Consider the following 10,388-nt stretch of genomic DNA (forward strand, 5'->3'; position numbering starts at 1 on the left):
TCGCTAAAGGTTGTAAATAATTTTTGAAAAAAATCGAAGGGTTTACTTTTAACTACGAAAATTTTCGTAGCTAAAAAACGTCGTTAATCCTACACGAAGCTTTTTATCGCTAAAGGCTATAAACAATTTTTGAAAAAAATTTTCTTAGCCAAAAAACATGGATGAGACTTTTAGAGATGAAAAGTTTTGTCACTGAAGGCTGTTTTAAATTTTAACAAACAAAATTTCACGCTATATTAGAAATGTTCGCGGTAAGACTTTTATCGACGAAAATTTTCATCGGTAAAAGTGTTTTTCCTAAATCTTTTTCCCGACGGCTGTAAACCGTTAGTAATAATGTAAAAATGTATTAATTTTTAAAAAATTTTGTCGGTAAAAATGTATGTGTGTGTGTATGTATATATATATATATATATATAAGGTAATATATATATATATATATATATATATATATATATATTTTTATAGTTTTTATATCATATGAGTTGAAATTTTTTTTATATATATAATTAAAAGGTAATATTTAAATGATTTGTAATATCACATGAAAAAGAATATTAGGAAGTTTAGAAATTTTAACAATGTTTGAAAAAACTTTTGAGAACAAAATGATGCTTTTGAAGAAAAAAATCGGCAATTTGAAATTTTTGAGCGAAAAATTAAAATATGAGAAATTTTTTGAGATTTTGAAAATAAAAATTCAGAATTTGTATTTTAAATATTTTTTGAAATATTTTTTTAATAAAAATGATATTTTGTTAAAAGAGAAAAAATATACATTTTGAAAAAAAAATGTTATTTTTAAAAGGAAATTGAAATTTATCTGTGAAAATAAAATTACTAAATTATTATGCACATCCACTAATTGAACCTTTAATTGTTTTTGGACAATCTGATCAGTTTAGATTGAAGAGTAAATAATAACTTCAGATGTTTAAATTAAAATTCACTCAAATTGTTGATCAATTTTGTTTGCCCAGTATATTTCCCATATGTAGCGTGATCGGGGTGAGTAACTAGTCAAATTGAGGGTAATGATCAGTAAGATAGAGTGAATGGACCAGACATGTAAAATGAGTCAAATATTCTAGCCAAAATTGTGACCCTACTTATTAACCTCGTGAGAACATAAGAATTGATGTTAGTAAGTTTTGTGGGCCTCATCATGATGTGTGTCGAACATCAACACCGTGGATTTGATGTGTCCCCTTTAGGTTATGAGATATTTCAAAAATCATCGGTAAACGAAACTCAAGTGGGCCATACCATCTAAAACTAATTGAAGACATCCTAAAAAATGCAAAAGCACTTGGTGGGGCCCACATGAGTTTGGGATGCGGTTAAAACTTGGTCTAACCCCTCAACCAAGTGGGACACACATAATGAGTGGGTTGGATATGGGAATCACATTTAGGCAGGCCCAATATATGATTATGAATGTTTTAAGGAAACCCCTCTCCATTATATTAGGTGGTGTGGCCCACATTTAGGCTGATGTTTGTGTTTTCCTTTCATTCATATCTTTTTGATATTCTAAACATGTTGGATGACAAATAAACATGACTGTGGGCCTAAGGAAGGTATCAACGGTGGAAATCATTACCGAAAATATTAGTGAGATGTTTTCAACTTCTTTACAATGTTTGAGAAAAATTGAGATTTTGAAAAAAAAAACCATGATTTAATAAAAATCTATTTTTTTGGGAAAAAAAGAATATTGAATAAAGTTGATAATTTTGAAAAAAAATGATTTCGAGAAAAAAATAATATCTTGAAAAAGAAAATTAAAAAGATTTTAAAAAAATGTGAAAAATTTGACAACATTGAAAAATGAAAATATTTTGAAAAAGAAAATGAGAGTTTGTATTTTGAAAAATAAAATAAAATTGAGAAGTTCGATAAAAATTGACAAGTTTGAAAAAAATGCTTTAAAAAAATGGAGAAGTTCGAAAGAATTGAAAATTTTAAGATAAAACGATATTAAAAAATCGATACTTTAACAAAAAACAGACATTTTGAAACGGAAAGTAAAGAAGTTGAAAAATTTTGTGATATTGAAAAATAATTGGTAAAGAAATTGAAAAAATTTGTGATATTGAAAAATAATTGAAAATGTTCAAAATTTGGAATTAAAAGAAAAGGTTATTTATATAAACACTAAGATTTTGAAAAAAAAAATCATTTTAAAAAAGAAAATTGAAAAGTTTAAAACAAAATGATGCTTTTGAAGAAAAAAATTGGCATTTTGAAATTTTTGAGAAAAAAAAATTTTGAGAAAATTTTTGAGATTTTGAAAATAAAAATTGAGAATTTGTATTTTATTTTATTTTATTTTGAAATATTTGATAATAAAAATTATATTTTGTTAAAAGTTTTGAAAGAAAAATGATTAGTAAAAAATATACATTTTGAAAAAAATGAGATTTTTAAATGGAATTTGAGATTTATCTGTGAAAAAAAATTAATTTACTAAATTATTAGGCACATCCACTAATTGAGCCTTTAACCTTTTTTGGACAATCTAACCAGTCAGATTAAAGAGTAAATAACTTCAGATGTTTAAATCAAATTTTACTCAAATTTTTTAGCAATCTTGTATGCCCAATATTTATCATATATAGCTTGATCGGGGCGAGTAACTAGTCAAATTGAGGGTATTAATAAAAAAAATAGAGTGAATGGACGAGACATGTAAAATGGGACATATATTCTGGTCAAAATTATGAGCCAATTTACTGACCTCCTGAAAACCTAAGAATTGATATAAGTTTTGTGGGCCCATCATGATGTGTGTCGAACATCAACACCGTGCATTTGATGTGTCCCTTTTAGATTATAAGATATCTCAAAAATCATTCGTATACGAAACTCAGGTGGGCCATCCCATCTAAAACTATGTGAACACATCATAAAATATATAAAAGCAGTTGGTGGGGCCCATGTGAGTTTTGGATGCGGTTGAAACTTGGTCTGACCACTCATCCAAGTGGGACACACATAATGAATGGGATGGATAAAATACTCACATCATGGTGGGCCCCACATACCCTACCCATATGGATTACCATATGGGTGGGTAGTATTCTAAGGGAAGCAGACTGCGTACTGAGTAACTCAGTACCCTTACAATACTGAGTAAACTCTGCGGGGTCCACAGTTATTTATTTATTTTATCCACTCCGTTCATTCATGTTAACAGATAATTTTAGGTGTAGAGTACAAAAAGGAAGCATATCCAAAGCTCAAGTGGAGCACAACACAGGAAATAGTGTGATTGAACCTCTACCATTAAAAATTTCTTGGAGGGCACAAAAGTTTTGGATCAAGTTGATGTTTGTGTTTTCTCTTCATCCATGTCTTTTTTGATATTATGAATAGGTTGGATAGCAAATAAACATTACTGTGGGCCCAAGGAAGGTATCAATGATGGAAATCATTATTCCACACTGTTTCATGTTGCATGGTCCACTTGAACTTTGGATTTACTGGAAATTTGGTATCAACTCATACTGTTCGTCCATTTTTTGAGATCATTTTAGAGAATTATCCAAAAAATGAATCATATCCAAATATTAAATGGACCACATCACAAATACCAGCGGGGATGGGGAATAGATTGGCTACTCCCCCTGCCACTAGCCCGGTGGTTGGTATTCAGTACTCCGTGGACCCCACCATGATGTATGTATATCATCCATTATGTTCATCCATTTTAACAGATCATTTTAGGGCTTGATTCAAAAAAATGATAGGGATATAAATCTAAGGTGGACCACATCATAGGAAAACAATAATGATTGGATATCCACCATTAAAATCCACCTTAAGGCCCACTGTATTGTTTATTTGACATCCAATCTATTGATTATATCATACAGGCCCTGATGAAGGGAAAAAACCGAAGATCAGCTTGATCCAAAACTTTTATGGCCCCAAAAGGGTTTCAATGGTAGACGTGCAATCCCTCACTGCTTTTTTCAGTGTGGTTCATTTGATAGTTAGATTTGTCTTATTTTTCGTCCCAAGCCTTATGACGAGCTCGCCAGTTGGATGGACGGTTTGGATATAACATATACCTCATGATGGGACCCACAGAACTTGCTGACGTTAGCCACCTATTCCCTACCTTTCATTTAGCCAGCCCTAAACCGACTCTCTGTTTCTCGCTCCCTCTCATACGCTCGCCTCTTCGTCTATCCCTCTCCTAGCGCCGGCCGTGCAGATCTCTCCCACCTCTCTCTCTTCTTGTCGCTCTCTTCACGAACATTGAGGTAATTCTCTCTCTCTCTCTCAATCAATTGATAGTGGTGGTTCTCATTCTTACTGTTCCCTTGTGGCGTGGCCCACTTTTGAGTTTTGTGTTGATCTGATGGATTCGGAACCCCCATGATTGGAAACCCCATGGATTGGGAACCCCCATGATTGGAAACCCTCATGATTGGAAACCGCCTGGATTCGGAACCCCCATGATTCGAATCCACGGTGCCAAATGACCCTAAGGGCCTGTTTGGGAGCGTGAATTTGGAACCCCCTCGATTCAGAAACCCTAGGAGTGGAAACCCACTGGATTTGCAATCCTCCTAAGGCCTGTTTGGCCGGGCGAATCCCATGGGATTAGGGATGGGATGGATTTTAAGGTAATGATGGTGGTGTCAGTGGGTTGGTTTAAGATCCATGGGATTGCTATATCCCGGTACAAGTTCACTGTGTCTGTTTGGCACGCCCGACATATCCCGGGATTTTACCTTCCAATCCGTTCAACCAAGGGATGGGATCAATTTTAAGGTAATGATGGTGATGTCAGTGGATTGTTTTAAGATCAATGGGATTGCTTATATCCCAGGACAGGTTCACCGGGTTCGTTTGGCTTGTCATGCATATCCCGGGATATCCCTCCTAATACCGTGGGATAGGTCCGGCCAAACAGGCCCTAGTGTGTTTGGTACCCTAGAGTGTGAATCAACTTTAATCCAAAAGGGAGGCTCCACACAGTACACAGTCTAATGTACATTGTGTCCATTTTGTATGGTCCTAATTTTTGGCACAAGGTCAGCTCCATAGTGAGGGCTCAAAAGTTACACCATTTGGCATACCGTCCTATGCATGGCCTTTTTTGGATGGTCAATATATCCAGAGAAATGGTCCTCAAAATTGCTTATGGATTGAATAGTTGTGAAAACACCCATTTGCTGCATTTTTTTCGAGAAACGGACCATCCATGAGGTGGACTGAATTGGTTTGTCCAACAATTAGTCTAATGTACACGTGTCTCCATTTTGTCCAACAGTCATACTTGATAGTGTAACACTTCACAGTCTAAAAGATTAGAACAGAATTTTTTGCACCTTTTCCATCTACCCCTCCTATATTATCTTTTTAATACATTTGTTGATGAAATCCAAGACCTTGCCATTGATCTTAGTAGTAGATATTTTCAATTCCTAGGGAGGTTAATGATGTGGCCAATGGTTTAGTCAATCAGGTGCTTTGAAGCTTTTTGTTTGGAGAGAAAACCAAGCAAATGAATACAAATTCCACTGATGGGACAATTTCCTAATCTTTCCTTGAAAATGAGCAAAATCATTTCCCAAAAGACCTCTTAAACATAGATTTCCACAGTTACAAGAGGCCTCTTAAGTAAGTTTGGTTTATGATCAATTGTAAGTAGCTTTTTTTATTTAAAGTTACTTAATCACTTCAGTTTAATAAGTAGAAACCAAGATAAACTAGTTAAGGAATAAGCAACTTAAGTAACTTATGATCCAAACGCCCCTAAAGAGGCTGGAAAAAAAAAAAAAAAACAACCAAAGGCAAAGTCATCGAGAATGGTCTGTTGTTGTTGATTTGGATTTAGGCTATTTCGTCTTTCTTGTTCTTCTCTCGAATTCTCTTGAACATGTGTTTCTTTTACTTTCCATTTTCAGGTACCCAAGCAGCTCCAAGGAAGAGCACTGCTGCTGCTTTGTTTTAATGAAAACTTTGTGGTTTTGTCTTTGATATTTGAAGTGAGAATGGGCTGGTAATGGCAAGTCACATTTTGGTTACCTTCATTTTCTTCTTCTTCTTGTTTTTTTTTTTTTTTTTGAAGACACGGGGTGTCCCCACCTCTTTTTTGAAGTGAGACTAATCCCTTCGTTTTCTGTTTTTGGTTGGAGTTGGTCACATAGTGAACCCAATATTGCAAATGCTTTTTGGCAATGCAGCCAAAGTATACCCAATATTGCAAATGCTTTTTGGCGACGCAGCCAATGTATGGTACTGCTTTCATCTGCAACTTTCTTTTATTTGTACTGTTTTTCCTTTTCTTTTTCTCTTTCCTTCATTTTTTTCTTATTTAATTAGAACTTGCTGCTATTTATTGCAGTTATTAGAATCCTGAAGGCCAAATGAGACTCCAGGTTACAACTATTACAAGGACATGGGCGGATAGTTCTGCCAACTCAAGAGGTCAGATGCAAGTTTCAATGTTTGTTTTTTGCTAGTGGATTGTTTGAAAACTGTTCTGCCCAAATATTGAAAGAATATTTCCTAGGGCTGTCAATTAAAAAGGATGCTACTTAGAGTTAACACACACGATGGTTAGGCCCATATTGGGATGCCAGTTTTTTGACAGTGGGGATGAGAAGCTTATCTTTTCGGCTTTACTTTTCTGTTAATCTTTGCCAAAGTAATGTTCTTCATTATGGCTGCCATATCTATTTCTACAAGATATATGCAGTTGGATAACTTTGTGTCCATCTTGTCAGTTAGACAATCTCTTTTTATACATCTGTTATGCAGTTGGTTATTGTATAACAATTCATATGTAAGAACATTTAGTGATGATATGCATAGGTTGAGCATGATATGATAATTCATATGAGGGTGTTTTTGGTTGCACTAAATATCATGAAACTTGGTGATATTTTGCAGTAAATAAGACTGATTAATCATTAAATTTCATGAATGACATTCGGTTCTACCAAATGCACCTAAGCTAACATGTGCTTTAAGCTGATTAAACCATCTTTATTATAAACTTAGCCAAATGTATATACAGTTTTCTGTTCCATGATTGTCATCTTTGATATCATGTTTATAGTTGGCCCCATGGCCAAACATCCAAGTCACTACAACAAAATGGAACATTGCTGCCACATTTTTTGCAGTAGCCAACATTTGACGCTGGTTGTGGTTTCCACTTGTGGCAAATCAGAACATGAGCTTACTTTACATGTCATCAGTCATCAGACAGACGATCATATTACTCTTGGTTTGTTTTCAATCTCATAAAAGATTACTGATTTTTCAAGCTACTTCCGGCTTACAGATTCTTTAGGTGCCTTCTGATTGGTAACAGATTTCGCAATTTCTCATTTGGTAGAACTGATTGTTTGAATATCTTGTTTCCATACCAAGATTTCTCATTTTTCTGTTCCCCATTGTTTTTTGTGATTTTCACTTTGTACCTTCTTTGAATTCTTTTATAATAGTTAGCATGTTGGCAAATGGTTCTTTGTGGCATTGGTAATGGAATTCAGCTCAGTTCTAGTTATAAGGCATTATATTGAATGGACAGTCAAATTTTCCCTATTTATGCTACTATGAACTGATACAATTTACAGGCTTATGAGGATCACCATTTGATACTACTTGTACACCTTTTCTGCATGTACGATGCTGATATATGTATCCACGTCTGAACTATGAACATGTTATAAGATCTTCTAAATGGTCTACCTTTCCAGGACTATCGATCTGGTGAGCTGCTGTGTGGATGGGTTATAAGTGGTCTACTCCACTCCAAAAACCATGCCTTCCATCAGAAGCAAGGGTTCCAGCTGCCTTGTTGGGCCTTAGTTAATGTTATAACCCATTTAGTATCTAGGCTAGCAATCAGTGTTGTGGAAGTGTTCTTTCATTGTAAATATGAAATGGTACTAGGAGGTTGACCTCATGGGAAGTAATTCCCATGAGGTCGAGCTGTGTGGGCCCCACCGTGATGTGTGTTGAACATCAACACTGTGCATTTGATTGAACATCAACACTGTGCATTGAGTATTGAGTACAATACTATTCCAACAAGGTGAGTGTTGAGTACAATCATTGCATTTTTTTCATGCAGTGATTGCACCATTCATGGGATTTTAGCTGCATTTATTTAGTCCATCCATCTTGTTATCGCAGTGGTTTTGATGATAGTTGGGTAAGTGCTGGTGTATGTATTTCAGTCTTCATACCATTTGTCCAACTACATTCATTTAGTTCGCGAAGGATTATGGTTAAACCCCAATTTAAACCTGATAAGGGGACTGCTCCTAGTTGGCTCGAAACTTGATTGGATACATTCTTCTTTTCACTTCTCTAATATTCCAATGTATTAAAGAAGTCTTGTACTAAGAAAGATTTGATTCACAACTTAGAAAATCACAAAGCAACAATATTTTTGTGAATTCAAATTCCTCATGTTTGAAGTAACCTTGGATTCAAGCATGGCTTAAACTGAAATTCCTTCAGTGCAAAAGAAAAGAAGAAGAAGAAACTTTCTCTACATTCATCATTTCATTTATCTGATATTCAGTTGTAGTGAAGACGTCTTTTACTAAAAAGATTTGGACGGTGGGAAGTTTTTGTGAACTTGAATTCATTGTATTGCTCAATGAAGGTTTCTCTCCTGGCATTCCTCTAGTTTACATTCAATCCAAAAAGGCCTTTATGGTACGGTCACTTTACCTTTTAATTCCTTTTTGTTTGGTGCTAATGAGATGCTTATACTGCCAATAAAAATAAATAAATAAATAAAAGGAAAAGTAAAAAAAAAAAGATCTATTTTGGCATCATTGCCATTTGGAATCCAACAAACAAACCGTTAGCTAGCACAAATTCAGAGATCCTCTGAGATTGGAGGATCCCAACTAACACTTTGGATGCTTTTCTCAACTGAATGTGGTCTGCCGTTGTATTTTCTTGTTAACTTTCAATTCCTAGATTGGGGTCAAGTTGTGTTGTTTATTAATTTCAAGAAGGGGCATCCCTTTCTTGTTATGCTTTGTGGTCTAATTCCTTTTTGTTTGGTGCTAATGAGATGCTTATACTACCAATAAAAATATGTAAATAAATAGAAGGAAAAGAAAGAAGGAAAAAAAAAATGATCCGTTTTGGCGTCATTGCCATTTGGGATCGAACAAACATATAGTTAGCTAGCAAAAAATGCAAAGATCTCCTAGATTGGAGGATCCTAACTAACCTTTGGACTCTTTTCAACTGAGTGTGGTCTGCCATTGTATTTTCATGTTAACATTTAATTTCTAGGCCATTGTTTGGAGAGTTAGGATCTTCTAATTGAAGAATTTTTAGGGCATGCCCCATCCCCTCATCCATAGTGGAGCCAATTAGATCAATGCTCTTGATCAATGAACGATGGGCTAATGTGTATGGGATTTTAAAAGTTAGTAAACTATACATTTGTTCATGGGCCGTACAGTTCCTCTTCATAGAAATGAAGTCAAGGAGTAATTAACATTGATTTTCCTTTTTGTTTTCCTTAACTCATTGATTATAATCATTTCTTGTTATCAATTGGATTTCTTTGATTCATTACACTCAATTTAGGGATGGTTTGCACCAATTCAAGAGACTGTACATTTAGACATTCAATATATAAGACTGGAGTGAGACTGATTAGGCATTTAAATGTGTTGCAGGATGTTGTTTGAATTACTTGTCCTAACAGGTGCACAAGTTGGGATGGATTGGACTTCTATCTTGAGAAAACGCCATGATTTCAGGTAGTTATTATTGTAATGGAAAGTTAAAAAATTAAAAGAGAGAGAGATAATGAATTCATGGGAAGAAATGTTCTTTATCATTAGGGTTACTTTGGAAAGGTTTGATGCAGAAATCCTCGCCAACTTCACAGAAAGACAAATAGCATCAGTGGCCACAGATTGCAACCTGGATTTAAATAAGGTTCGAGGTGCCATCAACAATGCTAACAGAATCCTCCAGATCAGATTGTTGATTGGACCTTATTTTATTTAAATGATCTTGATAATCCATTTTATTTAAATGAGCAGACCTGGATGTGCGTCGGAGCTATCCGGATGTTGAGCGGGGGTCCCTGGAAGGTGAGAATCGCTGTTATGACCATGATGAAGCTGTCCATTTCCTATGGACAACATTGGAGTGGCCTGGCCATTTGGACAGGCCGTGTTTATATCTATATTTGCTCGAAATTGATGGAGCAGACCCGTATGTGCGTCGGAGCTATCCGGATATTGAACGAGGGTCCCTGGAAGGTAGGAACCGCTGTTATGACCATGATAAAGCTGTATATTTCTTATGAAAAGCGTTGGAGTGGCCTGACCATTGGGATAGGCCGTGTTTATATCTGTATTTTCTCGAAATTG

General features: G+C 35.0%; 1 long non-coding RNA gene across 1 annotated transcript; it reads left to right on the forward strand.

The window, feature by feature from the left end:
- Positions 1–9,220: 9,220 nt before the first annotated feature.
- LOC131220482 (uncharacterized) lies at positions 9,221–10,048 on the forward strand. The gene is made up of 2 exons (XR_009158616.1): positions 9,221–9,767; positions 9,867–10,048. It is a non-coding gene; the product is annotated as an uncharacterized LOC131220482 (long non-coding RNA).
- The last annotated feature ends 340 nt before the right edge of the window (positions 10,049–10,388 follow it).

This window comes from Magnolia sinica, chromosome 12 (assembly GCF_029962835.1).
Source record: "Magnolia sinica isolate HGM2019 chromosome 12, MsV1, whole genome shotgun sequence".
NCBI lineage: Eukaryota > Viridiplantae > Streptophyta > Magnoliopsida > Magnoliales > Magnoliaceae > Magnolia > Magnolia sinica.